Source organism: Phocoena sinus, chromosome 4, assembly GCF_008692025.1.
Source record: "Phocoena sinus isolate mPhoSin1 chromosome 4, mPhoSin1.pri, whole genome shotgun sequence".
Lineage (NCBI taxonomy): Eukaryota > Metazoa > Chordata > Mammalia > Artiodactyla > Phocoenidae > Phocoena > Phocoena sinus.
The window spans coordinates 9,868,985-9,891,397 of NC_045766.1; the positions used below are offsets into that span (position 1 = coordinate 9,868,985).

The 22,413-nt window shown below is 42.6% G+C and overlaps 1 protein-coding gene across 1 annotated transcript in view; it reads left to right on the forward strand.

Moving 5' to 3' along the window:
• Positions 1 to 22,413, forward strand: part of RFTN1 (raftlin, lipid raft linker 1) — a 204,784-nt gene that overhangs the window by 54,146 nt on the left and 128,225 nt on the right. The gene's annotated exons all lie outside the window — the stretch shown is intronic.

Genomic DNA, 22,413 nt, shown 5'->3' on the forward strand with positions numbered 1-22,413 from the left:
ATAGGAAAGCTGTAGATAGATGGGCTTCTTGCGAATGAACAGAATTAATGACAATTGAGAGGAAAAATTGACTTCTCTGGTAGAAGACGTTTTCCAAATGTCAGCACGAACAGTACTCTCTCCTTTCCTCTGCCCTCACCTGGGCTAAAGGCTCTACTACCTGAGGCCCCAGGCCCCACCCTGAGCATAACTGGACCCTAATATTACAGCAGACAGGTGCTCTGTGGATCTGTTTCCATCCCTGCCCACTAGACTGTGTAAGTCCCCATTGGCCAGACACCTCGTCTGGTTTCTTTTTATCTCCCTGGCACCTAGTACAACCCTGGCACATAGCAGGTGCTCAGTAAATGTCTATTGAATTAATATGTCTTGATGGCAAAAAATCTTCCTTTTGTAGGAATAGTTTATGTATTCATCTTATTCCCTATCCTACGATGAGTCGTAGTTTTAATTTTTGCTTCAGGTAGCATTTACCATTTTCAATCAGAGGAACTGAAACAAAAAATGAGAATTTTATTAGTTAAAATTCATAGAATTCAGTAACTTCTTTGGTAAGTTTGTAATGCTTATACTTCTGAAGTTTGAGCTTAAAACTGCCTTGAGACTTTTGGGGTACCTTGTATATTGTCAAAGAAGGTTTACTAATAACTGGTATTTGGTGTGTACTTACTATGTCTTAGGTAGCTAACCCTTTTGATTTCTATAAAGATCCTGACACATAGATACTGTTGCTGTCCCTTTTTATGTTTGGGGAGGCAAATGCACCAAGAGATTAAATAACTCACCCAATGCCACCCAGCAAGTGTCCAAGCCAGGATTTGAACCCAGCAGATCTCACTGTAGAGGCTGCACTCCTAACCACTAAGGGAACCTGCCTCTGGGGAGTGACTGGCCTGAATGTGGTATTTGTTGAAGGGACTCCATTTACCCAGGCAGGCCTGTCCCTTAGTGGAGACATTGCACAGCCTGTGTAGAAGCAGTAAGTCATCTGTACCAGGAGAGGCCATAAAACACATGTGCTGAACTATAAAATATTAAAGAGCCAGTTTTCTTGTCACAGAAAGTTGCACATTTACTTGTTGAAGTGCTCCTAGAGCTGGCATCCGTCATTCTGTAAACTTTTTATGGACGTGCTGGACACAAGGAGTGTTTAGATTTTACGACAGAAATGATTCTTGAAACAGTTGACATCTCTGTGTCAGCCAGAGGCCAGCAGTTCTCAGAGTGTGGTCTGGAAACCCCTGGGAGTTCTTAAGGACAAAATAATTTTCAAAATAATAGTGAGATCTTTATTTGCCTTTTTTCACTCTTATTCTGTCACGTCACTTTTATTCTGTCACGAGTCCACGGTAGAATATTCTAGAGGCTACATGAAATAATTAGCATCATTGCTAATTAACATGTGCTTGGATATTATTGTTTTAAAAAATCTTAGTTTAGGGCTTCCCTAGTGGCGCAGTGGTTGAGAGACCGCCTGCCGATGCAGGGGACACGGGTTCGTGCCCCGGTCCGGGAAGATCCCACATGCCGCGGAGCAGCTGGGCCCGTGAGCCATGGCCGTGGAGCCAAGAGTGAGAGGCCCGCGTACCGCAAAAAAAAAAACCTTAGTTTAAAATTTTCTAATATAATAAATTTCACTAGATATAATCCACATAAACAGAAGCTCTTAGGGAGTTTCCCAGAATTTTTTTTTTTTTTTTTTTTTTTTGCGGTACGCGTGCCTCTCACTGTTGTGGCCTCTCCCGTTGCGGAGCACAGGCTCCGGACGCGCAGGCTCAGCGGCCACGGCTCACAGGCCCAGCCGCTTCGCGGCATGTGGGATCTTCCCGGACCGGGGCACGAACCCGTGTCCCCTGCATCGGCAGGCGGACTCTCAACCACTGTGCCACCAGGGAAGCCCCCAGAACTTTTAAGACTGAAAGAAAGATTCTTTTTTTTTTCTTAGAGTTTGGTCAATAAATATAATTTATTTATTAATAAATTTATTCCAAATATACCTGAGTTTGCAATCCCTTTGCAATGTGTAAGCAGTTGGGCAAAATGAAATTTGCCTGAGAAAGACAAGCTATTCTTCTCTTTGAGCTACCTCACATCTGTTAGACTATCCTCAAAGCCCTGAGTAACTTATCTCCTGAAAGGAAGGGTATTCTTTCTATCTTCGGTCTCCAAAGATTGGGTCCTCATTCTAACCTACAGAGCGCACAGCCCTCATTACTGTAATTGTTAATAAGGCAGCCTGCTGAGTGGCAGAGCCCATTTTTCTGTGTGATCAAAACTAAGCTGCATCCCTCCTTCCTGACCTTTCCTCCACTCCACTTCGAGGTTTTGAGAATTAGCTGTTCGTAGATTAAGTGCCCTTAATCAGTTCATCTTACATTACAATGTGAAGTTTCTCTCCTGTTCAGCAGAGAACTTGATTTTCATTTGATATTAGCGACCACAGAATAGTAAGTGGATTCCCGGGAAATTTCATGAAGAGGAATAATAATGCAGAGATGGGGTGGAGAGCGTGGGGATGTCGAGCTAATTGATTAGTTTAGAACCTTCTAATTTCCATGAGGAGTGGAGGGGCCCAATTTGTCTTTCTCCTTCTTGGCATGGTATTCTCACAGATTGTCTGATGTTTCATTACCATCTTGACAGAACAGCTGATGTCTAATTCTGTTGAGTAGGATATCCGTTGTGTTTTTGCCATGTGCATTTATTACTTCGTGATTAGATTATTTGGACTCTATTAGTTGATTATCTGAGAGCTGGGGGAGTGAGCTCAGAGGAGAGTGGACCTCTCTGGGCCCTGAATTTTCAGTGTCACTGGTCCTTTGAATATAGCAGACACCTTCTCCCCCAGTGCTAATAGATTGGGCTTTGGGGACCATAAATGCCTGGCATGAATGTCCTCTCCTAATAAAACTTGTGGGCAGAATGTCCCTTCTTCAGAATTTTCCTCATCTCTAAATATGGCCAGCTTCATAGTTTTCCTGCCTGTCGTCACTGGCCCCTCGCCTGGTTCCAGGGTTAATGTGTGCGCTTGTCATCCTGAGGTTTTTATTTTCCCGCCCCTGACCTGTTTATGGAGCATCTTCCCTGTGGGTTTGAAAACGCCCAGGTTCTAGCGTGAGGATTTTCACACCCACACGCAAAGCTCAGGCGAACAAATTGTGTTCATTGGCCAAATAAGCCTCCTTGGTGTCCCCTGCCCCCTAAAAATAACATCATTCCTCCAAGTGACAGTTACAGAAAATCATCACAGAGCAAGTTTTTCTCACAACCACACACCACCTGAACAAACCGGGGTGGCTCTGCAAATGCTTCTGCAGCTGCTCCCTTAACCCCACTGGTGCCCGACCACCCGCCTGGAGTCTCCATCACTCGCCGAGACAAGGCCGGGTACCGGAGCGGGGACTTCGCTGGCTGCCAGCCCTCATTTGTCAGCCTGTCTTGCCAGCTCTTTGGAGGACCAGGGATCTTGGGGGAGGCGACATGGTGCAGAGGAAGAGGCAGCTTTACCCATTTGTCCTTCCCAGTAACTGACTCTGTATTCGTTCTCTCCTAGTTAGTTGTTTATTCGTTTGCTGAGTATTTATTGAATTCTGGTTATCAGCTAGGCAAAGAGGAGGCCAGTTGTGAGGGGACTAAATGGGCAAGACAAAGTTCCAGCCTCTCTGGGGGAGGCACTTAGAAACTGTGAGAGCTCTGGGGATGTCTGGAGGAAGGCTGAGGGGTAGGCTGAGGAAGCTTCTTCTGGAAAGAGCTGTGAAAGATGATAGGGGTTCTCTAGGCAGACAGGGACAGACAGGGAGAGGAGAGAAGGTAGGGGGGATCTCATTGGTCTGCGTGGATTCCCACTTCCGCCACCACGCAGGCATCACTGATCCATTGGGAACTATCTCCTGGCGAGCTCACCCTTTGCCCACAGTCTTTTCCAGAACATGGCTCCTGAAGCCTCTCACACAATCCTTCTCAAACGTGAGGGAGCAAAGGAAGGAAATGGCCCTGGTTGTCTAGATGCAGATCCGACTCAGTAGATCGGGAAATGGCCCGGGAGTCTGCAATCGTAAGCAAGCCTCCCCCGCCCCGCCCTCAGGTGATCGTGATGCTGTGGGTGTGCTCAGCAGCTGTGTTGAGAAATAGGCCCTTGATCTCCCTGGGTTTACACAGGAGTACATGCCTAAAAGATTCAGTGTATAGTAAACCGTGCAAACTTATTTTTGTTGATAGGTAAAGCAAAGTGAAATTCCAGGCTTTGGTAATTAGAGCCAGGCTTTTCATCTACAAAGAATATCCAGTGGGATTTTCAAAAAACGTGTGGGAATCAGGACAGTTCTTAGTGGGGCGGCCCTGTGCACCGTAGCTGTCTAGCTTGCTTGGCCTTTACCCAAAGTGGTGATGAGCAGAGACAGCCATCCCCTGTGAGGACCACTGGACCAAACGTTGGGGCCATGGGGTTTTTGTGGGGGGAAGGTGTGCCAGCCTGTGTTTTTTTACTCAGATAGTTGGTGTAGACAGTGTATGGAGAGCAGCCTGGAGGCATCGTGGAGATCAGGAAGGCTGAGGCGGTGGCAGTGCAGAGGAGGGGGCCTCATAAAGGAGAGTTCAAGAGAGGCTTGATAGGATGCAGCGGCCGATTGGCTGTAGAGGAGAGCGAGAGGTAGATGGAGGCATCTGTGTTGTTTCAGATTTCTGTCTCTGTCACCCTCGGCTGTGATGCTGTAAACCAAACGAGAAAATGCAGGAGGCAGGGCAAGTGCTGGGAACATGAATGGGTTTTGTTTGGAACATGTTGAATTTTGATGCCTTGTGGGATTTGCCGATAGAGATTTTTCTGGACCAACTGCAGATGTGGGTCTGGAGCTCAGGAGACGGAGACTTAGGAGTGTGGGCCACATGGAATCGTCAGGAAGGAAATAGTGGTTGGAGCCAAGGAGTGCATGAGGTGTGGTTCAGGTGTGTAATTCCTCCTGGCCAGTTAGGAAAGGGGGTCACAGGGACATGGGCAGCGACGGTCCTGCTGGTATTGTTGTGACTCTCTCCAGCAGTCCCCAAATAGTGTGGGTCCGGGGGTGGGAGTGGGGGAGAAGCCTCAGTTTCCCCTTCTGCAAAATGAGAGTCTTTTCCGACTCTAAAGTTCCAACAATGTGTGTGTTTCTTGAATTGTCGGGAAAAATATGTTACTAGGCGTGAACGCAAGGAATCTGCAATCCAAATTTGAATAGTATTGAGTGGGCGGAGAAGAAAGGCATCTCAGTAGCTTCAGAAGAAAGAGGGTCCTGGATATTTAACTCATTCTCTTACGGGGCTGTTGGCCCTGCTCAGACCCTCTATTCCTGGACCTCAGCACATGTGTCCAGGACTGTTCCGGGGGCCAAGCACTGCCTAGCACCGTAGCGGAAACCCAGTTCTAGGCACTCATCTATCTTAGGGGTTAGTGGCATCACCTTCAACTATAAATGGGGTTTTAAGATATTAACCCAATCCTTTCATTTAGAAAGGATGCTACGTAACCCAGAAGCCTTAAAGTTTTAGAGGTTTTGATCATGTACACTTTTAAAACTTTTGTGTCAGGAAAAGACAAACAAAATTGCAATACGGGCACATCTCAGAGGTACTGCGGGCTCAGTTCCAGACGCTACAATAAAGTGAATATCACAATAAAGCAAGTCACAGAAATATTTTGTTTTCGCAGTGTATATAAAAGTTATGTTTATACTATAGTCTGTTGAGTGTGCAGAAGCATTATATCTAGACACTGTGTACATCCCTTAATTAAAAAATACTTTATTGCTCGGAATTCCCTGGTGGTCCAGTGGTTAAGACTGGGGGTTTTCACTGCCATGGGCCCGGGTTCAATCCCTGATTGGGGAACTAAGATCCCGTAAGCTGCACGGTGTGGCAAAAAAAACAAAACAAAACTTTATTGCCAAAAACGTGTTAACCATCATGTGACCATGCAGGGTTGCCACAAACCTTCAATTTGTCAAAAATGTAGTATCTGTGAAGGACAGTAAAATGAGGTATGCCCGTATGCATAACAGATAAAGGACTAGTACCCATCTTAGAGAAAAATCTTACTGCAAATCAGTAAGGAAAGGATAAGCCTGGTTATGGGAAAATGGGCAGCAGGAATCTTAACTGAAGAGTATGACATATATAATTATATATAAAAAGAGTCTCACCTCGTTACCAGTTATAGAAATTCAGAATAAAACAACAAAATCATTTTTCACCTATTGGATTAGTAATGTGGGGAAATAGGCATAGATTGGACGGTGAATTGGTCAGACCGTTTCGTAGGGCACTTCGGGAATTCCTGTCAAATCTTGAGCCTGTAAAGGTATATGAACATGGGCTTTTGGAAAAGCATTAACAGTAATGACACGAGGAGAGCAGAGGTGAATGCGGAAACCTCGTTACAGTGGCACCCCCCCCCCCACACCCCGCCACATACCAGGGGATTCTCAAACCAGGTATTGCTCAAACTCTTTGTAGAGGTCGGCCAAGGCACCTGGTGACCTCCTGGTCTTGACCTTTGTCCTCTGCCTGCCCCTCTGCACTGTGGGCAGGAGTCCAGGGACATGGAGAAGATCAGCAACATGTTATTTGCCTTTGCTCACCTGAATTACGTCAGTGCCCACTTTATAAACGTCTTTGAATATCACTGTGCAAATTTAAATTTTAATATTGGATTTGCTTTTAAACAGTTGCTTTACTTTCGTGTGCCATACCCTGAAATGAAGCAAGTTTGGTTTCTGATGGTGATTTATAATCACTAGGTAGCCCTTCTTATTCTTCTGGTTCCCGAATTGTAGATTTCCTGCCTGTGAACATGGTGCACACATCCATGCTGTACTTTTTTTTTTCCATCGTGATTACACTGCCAAATTCATTGAAGAAATAAACGCTGCATTTCAAAGAAAGGCTTTGTTGTGATCAGCCTTTCAAGGAAAACACTGATCCAAGCAGTTGACTCTTGATGGAACGGAAACAAAACGCAGAACCTTGGAAGGAGCACCATGGAGGCCACAGTTGTGCAGAAGCAAGGAGACGGTGTCCATTGGTTTCTAGGAATCCTTTTGTTCTGAGCCTGCCACACCCGTTACAGTACTGTGGTACAGTGAAAAGATCATGATGTGTAGTCCAGGGGTCTTTCAGAGTCCTGATTCTGCTGCTAGGTGTGTGTCTATGGCCAGTTGTTTAATCCCAGGGGACATCAAGTTATGATCTGTAAAATGAGGGGACTGACTGGCTTGGGCAATTAGGGAAACTTCATAGTGTCAAGGTTAAAGGTATAGGTTCTGAATGCCTGGGTTTGAATCTTAGGTCCACTACTTACCAGCTGTGCAACGTTGGGAAAGTTACTCAACCTCTCTGATCCAGAGTTTCCTCATTTTTAAAATGGAGATAATAATAATACATAGCTCAAGGGTGGTTTGATAATTAAATGAGGATGCATGTAAAGCAAATAAAACAATGTCTGGCATAAGATATATGTTCAATGGAAGTTAGCTATCATTGTTATCACTGTTGTTAGTATTATTTCTGAAATACTTCTATCATTGTCACAGCCATCATCATCGTCATCATCGTCTTTAAGGGCTCCTTTAGCTATAAAATCCTTGGAAACCATGGTTCTCAGGAAGGCAGGTTAGAAAGCACTAAAACACTAAGTGGAAAAGAATATGATAGCTGGGGAAGAACAGGCTGCAGGGTCATCAGATGACAGTTGACTTGTCCCCAGCCTGACTTTAGCTACGTTTCTCCACTCACAGCTGTCTCTAAACTCCGGGATGGATGTTTCCTATTCCTTGTCTTACTGAAGGGCTTGGCAATGCTGGCCGCTCCCTCATTGTCACAGCTGAGACCAATATTGGTTAGTAAATCAAAAAAGTCGGTTTGTACAGAGAATCATTCATATATATATATATATATATATACACACACACACATATATATGTATATATATATATGTAATATGCCTTAAACATTTAATTTAGCATCAAACACAGAAATGTACATTCATGTACCTGTCTCTTAGATGTGGGGATGTGCTCTTTGATCATGTTTCTGATTAAAGATCTACATTATCTTTTTGTGTTAACCCTCAATATACCATCTAAATTTTTCAATTAAAACTTTTTTTAAGATAGAGGGAGACCTCCGATGCACACAAAGCAATCGGAGTATAACATTGTACACTTAAAAGTTACTTCTCCCTTCCTCTCTTATTATTTTCTCTCTCTCATCCACTTTGACAGCCATTTCTCGTAGTAGCTCTCTCTTACGGAATCCTAAGAAACAACTCTCGTTCACTCTATTTCGGTTTGTGTAATGATTGATTAAATTTCCCCTTTATAGCCAGTATAAGTGGCATTGGCAGGTTTGGGACTGGGCCCAGCTGTTGCAGAGGAAGGTCGCAGGTGTATGGTACAGTCTACCAGGCCGGGCGTCCTAGAAGGCAGGAGGGCTTTGGCTGACCCGGGGCCCTGGGTCAGAGGGGGATCGCTTATGAAGCTTTCTCTTGCTTTTTCTTCCCTCTTTCTTGGCTTCTCTCCCACGCTCTCCTGGTTTTCTCCCTACCTCTGTGGCTGCTCCTCTGCCCCCTTTGCAGATCTGTCCATCTTCGCTTGGCCACTGAATGTGGAGAGTTTGGCCGTCTCGGCTGTAGGCCTGCTGTTCCCTCTGCGTGGTCTCTCGTCACGAGAGCTTATCTGAGCCCAGGCCCTCAGTGAGCATTTATGCTTAGTAGATGATTCTTGGACTTGTATCCTCAACTCAGAGTTCACCTTCTTCTGAACTGCAGACCTCATAGCCAGTGGCCTACTTACCGTTTCCTTTCAGATGCCACAGAGCTCATTGCAGCCACCATGACCAACACCCAGCAGTGCCTATCACCGCCATCCATTCAGTCCCTGCAGACTGGAGCTCCAGGAGCTGTGTTTGCCATTTCGCTCTTCCTCATCTCCCAGCCATTTCTTTGGTTTTGTTTTCTTACGGGGAAATAAAAAAGAAGAAAGAAAGAGACTTGAAAATAGGGTCTCCTAAGAAGGGGAACAGATACTAGGTTAGTTTTTTTAGTGTTTGTTAATCCTGGGTTCAGAGTACCTGTCCTGTCTCAGGAGCAGTTAGAGGCAGGTTGATGTCTGCCTGGTGTTATTTGATGAAACTAATTGCCTACGGAAGTCCCTGGATGCAGCAAAGGTGTGAGAGACATTCATACCTGACCAGGCTGCTGGCAGACTTCAGGTCATACAGCTAGTGAGGGGTGGCACTGAGATTTCAACTCAGGTAACCCCTGAGCTATGTATTATTATTATCTCCATTTTAAAAATGAGGAACCTCTGGATCAGAGAGGTTCAGTAACTTTCCCAAGGTTGCACAGCTGGTAAGTGGTGGACCCAAGATTCAAACCCAGGCATTCAGAACCTATGCCTTTAACCTCAACACTGTGAAGTCTCTCTCATTACCTAAGCCAGTCCCCTCATTTTACAGATCATAACATGATGTCCCCAGGGATTAAACGACTGGCTATGGACACAGAGCTAGCAGCAGAATCAGGACTCTAAAAGACTCCTGGACCCCAACCCAGCGCTCTTTCCACTACACCACAGAAGTGCAACCTTGGCCGCTACACCACCCATCTCTGCCTTAGCCAGCTTTGAGACATCACCAACTTTCTACCCTATAATCCAATTCCAGGTTTCTGTGCTCTGTTTGCATACGTTGTTTAGAATTAGGACAGACTGAACTGCAATGGTAACAAAGTAATAATAATACTCACTTCTTACTAATATGTGGGAATTGAGAATACCATGAAGCCTTCATCCTACCCTCAAAGGAACCAGGCAAGGAATCCCAGGAAGGGAGACGGCTCTGTTAACTAGAAACGTGACCACAGGGATGTTTATTAGGTGCATGAGGGAGAATTTGCATTTCTGGAATGTAACATAAATCATCCAGAAAATCCACTCCAAAGCACTTCCAAGGACTTAAAATAGACTGACAGGTCTAGTGATATTTCTGATATGAATAATCTCAGTCGTGATGCTGGCTGGCTGGTGGCCTCTGCAGCTGTTTCCGGTTTTGCCAGAGCAGTGATTTGCAGGTGAGATGCTCAGTTTGAGATTCCCCGCGTGGGAAGAGAGGTGAGATTTGGGAGGGTGTTTGGAGCTGCTGATGGAGTAGGGACAGAAAAAGGCTGCAAACCCACTTGCTCCAGAGCAGTGAACACTTTAGGAGCTGGTGTGATTGTGATACTAGGAAGTCTCCAAGAGCAAATATTCAAGGGCTCAGGGACCAAAACATCGAACGCGAAGATTGTAGGAAGTTTTGCTTTTTTCCTCCAATTTCGAGTAGTGACAATGAGTAAGAAGAAAAGATTTAATGTGCTTGAAGGCAGGTGACTCACTGATCCCACACTGTAAATATTCTGGCAGCTTTGCCCCATTCCTTGGTGTTAACAGGTTTATTTTGGGAAGAGAAGTGACCTTACTGATGGCTGTGGCTAACGGATGCTTAGTAAGGAGTTAAATTGGCAGTTTAATAAAAGTAGAGCAGGGATCATGTTTTTTTGGACTGAAATAAGTTTAAAATAAATAAATAAATAAAATAATTAACTAATTTAAAATAAAAGGTTGTAGATCAAGCCTATCCAGTTGAAATATAATGTGAGCCATAGATCTAATTTAAAATAAAATTAGAGAAGGGATCATGTTTTTTGGACTGAAATTAGTTTAAAATAAAAGATTTAAGTAAGTAAATAAATAAATTTAAAACAAGAGGTTCTAGAACAGACCTTGTCCAATAGAAATATAACATGAGGCATGAATCTAATTGAAAATATTCTAGTAGCCACATTAAAAAAATTCAAATAGGTAAGTTAACTTTAAGGATATATTTTATGTAACCCAGTATATTCAGAATACTATCAGTTCAACATGTGATCAGTAAAACACTCTGAGATATTTCACATTCTTTTCTTTCTACGGAGTCTTTGAAATCTTGTGTGTTTTTCACACTTCCAGCGTATCTCAGTTCACACTAACTGCATTTCAAGTGGAAGAGAGGAAGGAACAAGGGAGGGAGGAACTGTTAGAGAAAACTTAAGATGCCTTACGAGCACATAGATCCCTATCAGATCCTCACTGGCAATCTCCAAGGCGAAGCTTCCGGGTGGTCCATTTCAGTATGTATCACTGGCCGAATCAGGGAAGTCCTTTTTACTGCCTGGGTAATATCCATCTTTCCCTTCTTGTACAAACTGTCATTGATAGATGGCATTTTTCCGGGTGTCAATACAAATTATTATTATTTTTTTACCATGTTTCCTCTCTGTTTTATTATTCTGAAGAATATCTGTTGCCCATTATTCTACTTAATCTCATTCTCAAGCTTTTCCGCTCTTCCACTGAACTACATGAGAAGGCACCTGGGAGGGACTTATATTCATACATAGACCCCAGACACCATCAGGGGCCCCCCTTTTAATAGTGGGAACCAAAATGTCTCTTGAAATCAGCCTCCCGAGGCGTCACAGACCCCCATATCTTATATGGCACAAAGTAAACTGGAGAGTGCTGGTGACAATTTTGCATGCAAATTGTTTAGCGGAGCCCGTGTGTACGATTTTCTATTTCCACGCACCAGTTTGGGAGTTTGCACGTGAACGTAGTAATTGTTCATGCAAAGCTGAAAATGCAGGTGCTCGAAGCCTTTTTTAGAGCATGAGACCTGGCTGGTCCTGTCCTCATTTGAGTTCTGTTGAATCTTTTGTGATGTCATACACATAAGAATTTTATTTATAAAATTCTTATAAATTATAAATTATTTTTCTTATAAATTATTATAAAATTCATACACATATTTGCAATATATGGAACTTTTGGTAAGTTCGTGAATGGCTTATTGACTGTGCCACAGAATACGTGGTGTGTCTCCACTACAGCAAGGAAAGGAGAATCCGCTGATGTGCATTTGTTGGTGTGTCTGGGGATCGTGCCTTTGAACCTACGAGTGGGCTTCCTTTGTGGGTAGAAGTTGTACTAAGCCTGGAGAGAGTGGGATTTATTCTGTCATAAGCACTTAAAACTAGTCTTGTGCATGATGAAATTTTATGCTTTCCAACAGTTTCTATAGTGTATTATTTTATCGTATTATATTCTGAAATAAAAAATACTCTCCTAGGTAAAGACTTTATTGACATACCAATGTAAAACTCTGTTATAGAGTGGAGACCCTTATAATAATGACTCAGGATAAAAAGAAGTAGTAATATTCTCTTGTGTCCTGTGTAAATGCCAAACTGAAGTGCACTTATGCCATTGGGGCACCAGACTTTTGGGGAAATTCCTTTTTTTTTTTTTTTTCCATTTTATGCTGTTTGGGGTTAAGATGCATAATCTTTGTGCTGTCATTTGACCGCCTCTGCAAAGTGAAATTTTTTACATTCTTCCTTTGCTTCTGTTGTCATATCAAATTTGATTTTTTTCCAGTGGCAGATTTTCACATTTGGGAATTATTATGACTCATAGCAGCTTTTTTTTTTCTCCTTGCTGCTCTTGTATCTCCTGCTCATACCAGAGGGGAGAGAGGAAGGAAGGATGGAGGTGAGGTGTCCTTTCTCCTTGGGTGGCTGAGGTGAAGGGTTGGGTGGCAAGTGCAGGTGACACTGTTGGTTAAAAGAAGGTTTCCTGGAGGTGCCTGGTGGTGGTGGTTGCACAACAGTGCAAATGTAGTTCAGGCCATTGAATTGTACACTTAACTGTGGTTAAAATGGTACATTTTTATGTATATTTTACCATGATTAAGAAAAAAAGTTCATCACTGGGTGATGGTTTTCTAGGACTATTTATGGTTTCTTTCATCTTGGTATGGTGGCTAATTTACTTTGGAGCCCAGAGCGGGGACCTCAGAGTTAACTACCCCCCCCCAACCCCGACCCTGAGTAACTGCAGGGGGCAGTTTGCATTGGCCTTTCTTTGACGGAAAAAGTACTGGTGCGGTCGTGACGTGTGGCTGTACCAATCAGTGGAGAATTTCTTCATATAACGATGATTGTTAATGAGGTTTCTCCAGGCACTCTGGGTTGGCCAGCTTGTTGGCGAATAAACCTGGCCTGGGCTCTGGCCTGGCAAAACTTGTTTATTGGGAAGGACGGAAAAAAAAAATTAAATGAATAATTTGTATAACTAAAAATAGTGATAAATGTTACAACAAGTGATTGGTAAGTAATCGTAAGAGCAGTGCTGTCCAGTGGAAATATATGTGAGCCCCATATGTAAGTTTAAATTTTCCTGTAGCCACATTTAAAACAGGTAGAAATTCATTTTAGTATATTTTATTTAATCCTCAACTATCCCAAATGTTGTCATTTCAGTGTGTTACCAATATAAAATAACTTCTTTACTTAGGTATTTTACATTCTTGTTTGCGTGCTAAGTCTTTGAAATCTCATGTACATTTTACACGTGTGGCACATTCAGTTTGGACTAGCCACACTTCCACCGCTGAAGATTTTCAGTGCTGATTACTTTTATGCAAAGCCTTGAGACTTTATCATGGAAATCCATATAGGGTCTCATTTACATTCTAAATAGTTTCATTTCCATATTGTTTGTACATAGTCATTAGTGGCTGGTCTTTGATGCAATCAGTTTATTGTATTCTCAAAATCAAAAGAGAACTTCAAGAGTGTCAGCTACAGTGCTATCATGCTCAGTTAGGAAAATGGCATAAAATACTGGTAACTAGCTTCCCTTCTGACTCATGCTAAGCTCTTCTTGGATCTGGTGTGGATGAGTTTGGTTAGAAATTCTGAAGACTTGGTAATCCTTCATGTCTTCTCTTCTCTATAAAAAGTACTTTTAAGTGTGTGAAATATTTTATTAATACTCTGGGTTCAGTTTCTAGCTGGTTGCTTTTAATATCTGAATACTCCCACTGTGAGATCTAAGCAGCGCGGTGCCTGGTGTTTCTTGAAAAGCTTTCCTGATGAATCTTAGCCTGTGTCTTCTCTGACAAAATGGACTGGTGAGGTGGGATGAGCCATCATGCCATCTTCGGAGTTTGATCAATGGGTATCGTCAACAGGGATTATTCAGGGCCTCTCCTTACAAACACCTAGACATTGAATTTTTTATAGTACAATATTGTGTGTGTGTGTAATTCAGTGACTGTGTGTGACTCTTTGGAATGACAAGCAAACCAATAACAGCTTGACTCTCTGCTCCCCTTTACAACCCCCCTTTTTGTCACAGAGTCTGATAGTCTGACGTTTAACAAGCATCTGTGGACCAGTGGCCTGCATCTTAGGAACTCATTTGATGAGCATCTGTTGCTTTGTCAATTACTGCCTGATTGACCTGTAGGAGCCTAGGTTTATGGAAGCTTCAAAAAGTGCTTTTACTTCTACTGAGATTTCCCTCTTGAGTTTATCCATGATTTAGTTAAGGTGTTAAGAATTGTGTTTTATGAAAGCAGATTGGTGGTTGCCAGGGGCTGGGGGAGAGAGGAATGGGGAATAACTGCTTAATGAATATGCAGTTTCCTCATTTTAGAACTAGACAGAGGTGATGGTTGTATAACATTGCAAATATATTAAATGCCACTGAATAGTTCACTTTTTTTTTTTTTTTTTTTTTTTTGCGGTACGCGTGCCTCTCACTGTTGTGGCCTCTCCCGTTGCGGAGCACAGGCTCCGGACGCGCAGGCTCAGCGGCCATGGCTCACGGGCCCAGCCGCTCCGCGGCATGTGGGATCCTCCCGGACCGGGGCACGAACCCGTGTCCCCTGCGTCGGCAGGCGGACTCTCAACCACTGTGCCACCAGGGAAGCCCAATAGTTCACTTTTAAATGACTGATTTTTATGTTAGGTGAATTTCACTCCAATTAACAAAATATGAAAGAATAAATAGTGTTTTAATGGTGTGGTCTCCTGAGTCTGGATGTGTTTTTTTTTTTTAAGTTTCAGAAACATGGGTTTATTTGATAACAAGATGACAGAAGTCTGAATTTGAAAATCCTAAAATGAAAGTTTTATGCCACAGATTTAGAAATAACACCGAAGACCTGGGCTGCAAACATTATTTAAAAAATCGAATTCCTGAGACTTCCCTGGCGGCCTAATGGTTAAGACTCCGCATTTCCACTTCAGAGGCCGCAGGTTCGATCCCTGATCGGGGAACTAAGATCCCGTATGCCGTGTGGCGTGGCCAAAAAAAAAAAAAATTGAATTCCTATTTTTTACTTATACAGTGAAAAACCCCACATCGAAAAGTGATTGATTTTAGCTTTTTGCTAAATTGGATCTACTGCAAAGTCCAGCCAGATTGATGTTATAGAAATGGTGGCCTTCAAGGAAATTAGAGAAAAAAAGATTTGGTTGAACAGTGTCATTATCAGCTTCACCCGAGAAGGAAGTGACCCCGGGGAGATAGTGTCCTGTTGGGCTCCCTGGTATTGACAGATCCATTAGTGGATGTAATTAGAAAAGCAAAGTTGGACTTTGAATAATTAGGTTAAAGTCACAAATGTGCTGGGCAAAATCATAGGAACTGTTGAGGGTCAGCGTGTGTTGCCTGCTGTAGAGACTTGAGTGAGACGTGAGGTCATCGTGCACAGTGCTTTCTTTCTTGTGTTGGAAGCTGGTAGTTTCCCTATAATGAAGTTTGAAGTAGCAGAAACATTGCTTTGGCTCTTCTGCAGATGTCTGAAGGGCTTCGTTTCCAGGGAATAAACAGGGCTGCAGAATGTTTCTGCTAAACAAACATAGTCATAGCAAAAACACAATCTCCTTTATCCCAGGAGTGTTAAGAAATATGTGGTTTTGTGGATTATGCTTTTTCCCCTGTTTTCCTTCCTTTCTTTTTAAACTCCTGGAATAATGGTTTATTTATTTATATGGAGTTATTTTCTGAAAGAAAAAAACCCCACTTATTTCAAAACAAAACCTTTGGACTCTCATGTTACCCAAAATACCTTTCTAGCAGTACTTTCTGTGTTTTTGTTTTTTGTTTTTTTTTTTGCGGTACGCGGGCCTCTCACTGTTGTGGCCTCTCCCGCTGTGGAGCACAGGCTCCGGACGTGCAGGCTCAGCGGCCATGGCTCACGGGCCCAGCCTCTCCATGGCATGTGGGATCTTCCCGGACCGGGGCACGAACCCGTGTCCCCTGCATCGGCAGGCGGACTCCCAACCACTGAGCCACCAGGGAAGCCCACTTTCTGTGTCTTGATTTTTTAAAAAGCCTCTTATTGGTAATTGAATGAGGGAAAAAAGATTTCCAAGGGATTTGAAATATAGTTATGTGGTTCTAACCTCTTTGTTCATGTCTACATCAGTATAGAAGAGGGAGGGATTTGGGATTAACATATACACACTACTATCTATAAAATAGATAACCAACAAGGGCCTACTGTATGGCACAGGGAACTATACGTAATATTTTGTAATAACCTATAAGGGAAAAGAATCTGAAAAAGAATATACATATATGTATGTATGTATAACTGCATCACTTTGCTGAAACTAACACAACATCGTAAATCAAGTGACTTCAGTTTTAAAAGAATGTGATATATAGATACAATGCAATATTATTCAGCCTTAAAAAAGAAAGAAATCCTGATGCATGCTGCAACATAGATGAACTTTGAAGAAATTATGCTAAGTGAAATAAACCAGTCACAAAAGGACAAATATATGATTTCCCTGGTATGAGGTACCTCCAGTAGTCAAATTCATAGAGACAGAAAGTAGAAAGGAAATAGAGGCGTGTGTCAGATACCTGCGGACATGTCCTTGAAGACTTGGATAAGTCGTGATGATGGGGGAATGAGCACACTGGGAAGCTGGTCATTGCCAGACTGGCAGTCACACCATCCCTTGGCAGTGCCACCATCAGGGATGGGAAGGGTGTGGGGCATGCATCCTCCCACGTTTATCAAATGCCCCAGCCAGACACTGTGACCTACCAGGTCTCGGCTTTGGGCCACATGGGGTTGAAAATAAAATAGGACTTACTTGCCAAATCTAAAGATTAGGAGAGTTTCTATGAGGATCAAGATTTCTGACTTCTTGAAGGTAAGAATTAGACGTTCTGGCACCAGTGGTGCCCATTGGCAGTAACCAGGGCACCCACGTGCCCACTGGCAGTAGCCAGGCCAGAAGGACAAGATGCCACCCCTTTGGGGAGGTGGGCCCTCCGTGTTCACTGCTCATCCCCTGGCTCTGTCTCTTGCTTACTTTATCCATCTGGGCCCTGGGGCCCCAGTTCCTGGCCTTGGGATCTGTCCCAGACCTGCTACAGGTCATAGGATGAGACCCAGCCCCTGCCAGGCTGGAGAACTGGGCTTCGCACAGCAGCAGCATGAGTGCCCATATGGGAAGAAGACAGCTCCCTGGGCGGGAGCACGGGGATGTCCAGCCTGGACCCCGGCTTGCAGACTGATTGCTGTTAACCAAGTGTATGGAACAAGCAGTTTAGAAAGTGGAGAGAAAAGTGTGACCTTCAAATGGGTGTTGGGCCCTACTGGTGACACTTCCTCAGACTGGAGGGTGACACTGGCCAAGACAGCCCCATCAGTGCCCTCACCTCCAGCAGTGACTTTTATCCTGCCGCACCAGCAGCAGATTCTTTTCCTGCCTCCGTTTCCATCTCTCTACCCACCCAAACATGTGGTTGTGCCTTTTTCTCATTTTGGCTCTGGTTTGGGAGGACTCTTTCAAACACTTATTGTATTCTCTTCCAATGTCACTTTTTAGTTAGAGACTTGTACCTTAGTCTCCAAATGGAAATCATAACGTCATTGCATTTTAAAGTTGGAAGCTCCTTTTGGAATTGCCTGTCTGGGGTCTTCATTTTAAAAATGAGGGACCCAAGAGATGGGGTGGGAATTATGTGACTTGCCCAAGACTATGTAATTTGTAAACGAAATCAGGCAAATATTACAAAACAAAAATAGTGGAGAGGTCATTCTGATGGGTGGGGTGAGAAATAGCCCAAGAGCCCATGATTGGTATGTTCATCCAAACAGATAAGTCATTCCCTTGTTTGTGTTCCTAGTAGTAATACTGGGGGATTGGTCACTTTACAAGAACCAGGGTTTCTTTTTAAGGTTAAGGTTCAAAAAGAAACGTGAAATTAGGCCTTTAATCGTGTTTACAGTTGGCGCTGTTTGTTTTTTTTTTTAATTATAGGATAGTTGAGATTCATTTTTATTTGTTTTTTAACCAATGAAGCTCAACTTTGATAGCATGCATACCAAAAATTAAAGCTATAAAATTGCTGAGTTTTGACAGGAGATACATCTTTAGATTTAAAGATAAAAATTTTAAAGTTATTCTGTTTCATTCAGGAAGCATTTAGCTATAAAGTGGTTGATTAATATTTTTAGTGCACTGATTTGGAGCGTGGAGGTGAAGGGCTGTGGACGGGGATGGGGAGGGTTTAATGCCCCAGCACCGAATTGTCATCAGCGGCTGCAGCGGACCAGTCCGTCCGCCACTCCCAGCACCACTGAACTCCGCTGTTTGGAGCTTCATCGATTACGCACACCTCCTTACACATGTAAGGATTCCGTGTGATCCTCACAACCACTCTCTGATGGAAGACAGGCCCACGTTGTCATCTCCGTTTTATACGCGGAAACTGACCGTTCACAGGCCCAGGATCGATGCCAGGGAGGAACATAGAGCTGATCCTAGAATCCCAAGTCTTCTAAACACGTCAACTGCTTTTATTCATTTTTTAAATTATAGGATCATGCATAAGAGGAAAGAAACATACAAATTATCAAAATCTTGGCACAGGTTTATTTTACCGTAGCAGAAAGAGTCTGAAATACTAGAAACATTTACAAAGTACCGACCCGTAGAGACTGACTTTGAGGTCACAGATGCTCTTTATGTACAGTTTTATCAAAGAAGAGGGGATCTTTGTGCCGTGTGGTAGTTTTAGGTCTGATGGATATTATAAAATTACCCTCCAGAAGGGCTTACACTCCTACCAAAAGTTCATGCAGTTTTTTAAATAAAACAACAGTGTCTGTGACACACACACTTCTGTTGCTTCGTCATCTCCCGACAGCGCAGGAGACCTGCCCCTGGTTCCCCTGGAGCAGCCTACATACAGGCCCACTCCTGTCATTCGCAGGGCCCCGGACAAGAGGGCAAGAGATGTTGGACTGGGCCGGCACTGGGGTGAGGCAACGTCTTTTACAAAGAGGAGATTAGTAACAGGGCTGTGCCGAGCTTGAGGCAAAAGAAAAATCAATAAGACGGATGCTGTCCTTAGTAAAATTTTTGATAGTTTGTTCATTATGGACTTCCGGCATTCATGTTCACTTTTTAACATATTGCGTTTAATGTTGATTCGTACTGGTTACTGAGTTTTTGGTGCTCCTTAAATGTTGCCCCCGCAGCAGTGTCTCCCCACTCGCCTCCCCCAGTCTCTGTGCCGCCTTGGGCCTGGGGGTGCACACAGACTGGGGGAGAAGCCTGTGCGGATCCCCGCAGTGGGCCTGGGGCTGCCACGGCAGGGATGGCCAGGGTCCTGGCTCTGTGGAGTTGGGGTGCAGGTCACAGGTGGGTGTGTGGCCTTAGATCCAAAGGTTCCCTGCCCTTTGGCACTCCTCTAGAGGAAACCCTCTAGAAGGTAGTTCTCAGCCTTTTAATCTCCTCGAGGGCTTGTGAAGCCATAGATGGCTCTGATTCCGATTCAGTAGGTCTGGGGTGGCGCCCAAGGGTCTCCATTTCCAAGGATTTTGGGTGTTGCCTCTGCTGCTGGATGGTGGGGCAGGCTTGGAGAGGCTGCCCCTCTGGCCCACCGGGTTGCTGTGCCTAGGAGTGTGGATGGGCTCAGCGATCTTTCCAGACTTACCTTCAAGATTTTTTTCTATCTGGCGGCATATGTAGAACATACTCTTCAAGGCAAAGATTGCATGCTCTCTAGCTTTCCTGGCCAGCCTTATCTCTGTCACTGTTATTCAGGGCGATTTCTCCAGGATGCTGGACACTTGCTTTAGAATGAATCATTGCTGTAGATTTTTCTTCCTTGTAAATTTCTTGCCTGATGTATGGAAGTGAGGGCTACAGTGGCTGATGTTGAGTATTCTTAAGTACCCCTAGATTTTGTTTTTAAGTTTGTTTTAAAGTAACACAGTGTTTTTAAAAATATATTAAAATTTAAAATATTTTTCACATGTAAAGAAGAAAATTAAAATGTCTCATGAACCCTCCACCCAAATGATTGCTGTATTGACGGTAATAGTATTGAAAGTACAAAATAAAGTAAAAACTACCTTCTCATCCTCACCTCTCTACTCCAGTCTCTCCAATATTGATGTTTTTGTTATTTCTTCCAGAAAAAAATTTTATTCATGTCTATCTATCCTTCGAATTTTTTTATACTGAAGTATCCTACGATAAACACTGTTAGACACCTTGTCTCTTAACTTAGTCATGGGTCTTGGGCACATTTTCATCCTCAAGTAACACATATTAATGGTTCAGAGGATTCATCATTGGGGTGTCCCAATGTTGAGCTAGCCCTCCAAAGAAGAACTCCTTGGTTCTAGGTTTTTGCTGTTGTGATGACCCTGTAGTGAATAACTTTGCCCATATATCTTGAGAAACATTTAGGAGTCCAGCCACAGGCATAAAACTCAGTGGTGAGGTTGCTGGACAAAGTGCAAATGCACTTTTAGGATTGAGGGAAAATACCAGAAAGGTTCACCACTGCCAGCTGCCATGAGCATGACTGTTTCTCCAACATTCTTGCCCACAATGGAGATCATAGAAGTAAAAGGAGAAAAAAAAAACAATTCAAATAGCAATAAAATATAAAATAACTAGGAATAAACTTCACAAGTGTGCAGTATCTATGTGAAGAAAATTTTAATATGCACCCAGGGGACCCCTAAAGAGTCTTGAATAAACGAAAATCATGCAATGTTCTTGGATGGAAACTTGCAGCGTGATGAAAATATCCATTCTCGGGAGGTTGATGTTATTAACTTTCTGTAAAATATTGTTTGGCTTCAATTTCCAATTCCTGTGGATTAAAAATATAATCAAATAGTGTGAGGGGGAGCAATAAATTAGGAGTTTGGGGTTAACATATCCACACTACTATATATAAAATAGATAACCAACAAGGACCTACTGTACAGCACAGGGAACTATATTCAATATCTTGTAATAACCTATAATGGAAAAGAATCTGAAGAAAAACAGACATATATAGATATGTATAACTGAATCACTTTGCTGTACACCTAAAACTAACACAACATCGTAAATTAACTATACTTCAATTTAAAAAATGGTTAAAAAGAAAAAAATCCATTCTCTCTCAGTTCAGCTGTAATTTGAACATGATCTGATAAAAGTATCAACAAGATTTTTTTTTTGAGGGACAATTTGATGACCTGATTTTAAAGACCATTTGGAAAAACAAATAATTGAGAAGAAACAGGAAGATTCAGAAAATAAACAGGAAGATAGGAAGATTCAGGAAATAGCCGGACCAGATTTTAAAACATAATATGAAACTAAAATTGTTAGAATAGATTAATAGATCATAGTCATAGACTTAAATATACTTAAGAATATAATATATGATAAAGGTGACATCTCAAATCAATGCGGAAAAATGGATAAACTGGGGGTGGGTGGGAAAAGTTGAGTTCATATTGCATAAATTCCAAATGGAGCAAAGATTTACATGAAAAAACTGAAATATTACTACAGGAAATCACAAGAGAATTGTTTTATATTCCGGGTCTCTCTGCTATGACATAAAACTCAGAAGCCATTGAAGGCAAGATTGATAAATTCAAATTTATTAAAAAAAATTCTTCATGGCAAAACTCGTGTCATGCAAAGTCAAAAGACAATAATTTGGGAAAGATATTTGCAACTGTTATTACAAATAAGAAATGAATTTCCTAATATATAAAGAGCTCCTACAAATCAATAGACAAAAGACCAATAACCCAGTAGGAAACTAGGCAAAGATTTTGAACAGTTAACAGAAAAGGCAACATAAATAGCATTTAAACATGAGATGTTTAATAAGAAAAAGTACAAATTACATAATGAGAAATATAAATTACCACCTCACAGGGATCATATTTTTTGTTGTGAGATTAGCCAGGGCGTGGGAAAAGAAATAACCTTTGTACCTCACTGATAAAGGTAAGCCCTTACTGCACTGTGGAGGAGATTTGGCAGTCTCTAAAAAAATTACAATGCATTTATCTTGAGCCCAGCAATTCCACACCTAAGAATTAACTTTTTTAGGTATACCGTACATGAATGCATGTGAAATCATGTAGGAGTGATGTTTTTCATTGCAGTATTACTTATGAAAGCAAAAGTTTGGATAATCTGTGGTACTTCACACAGTGGAACACTTGTGCAGC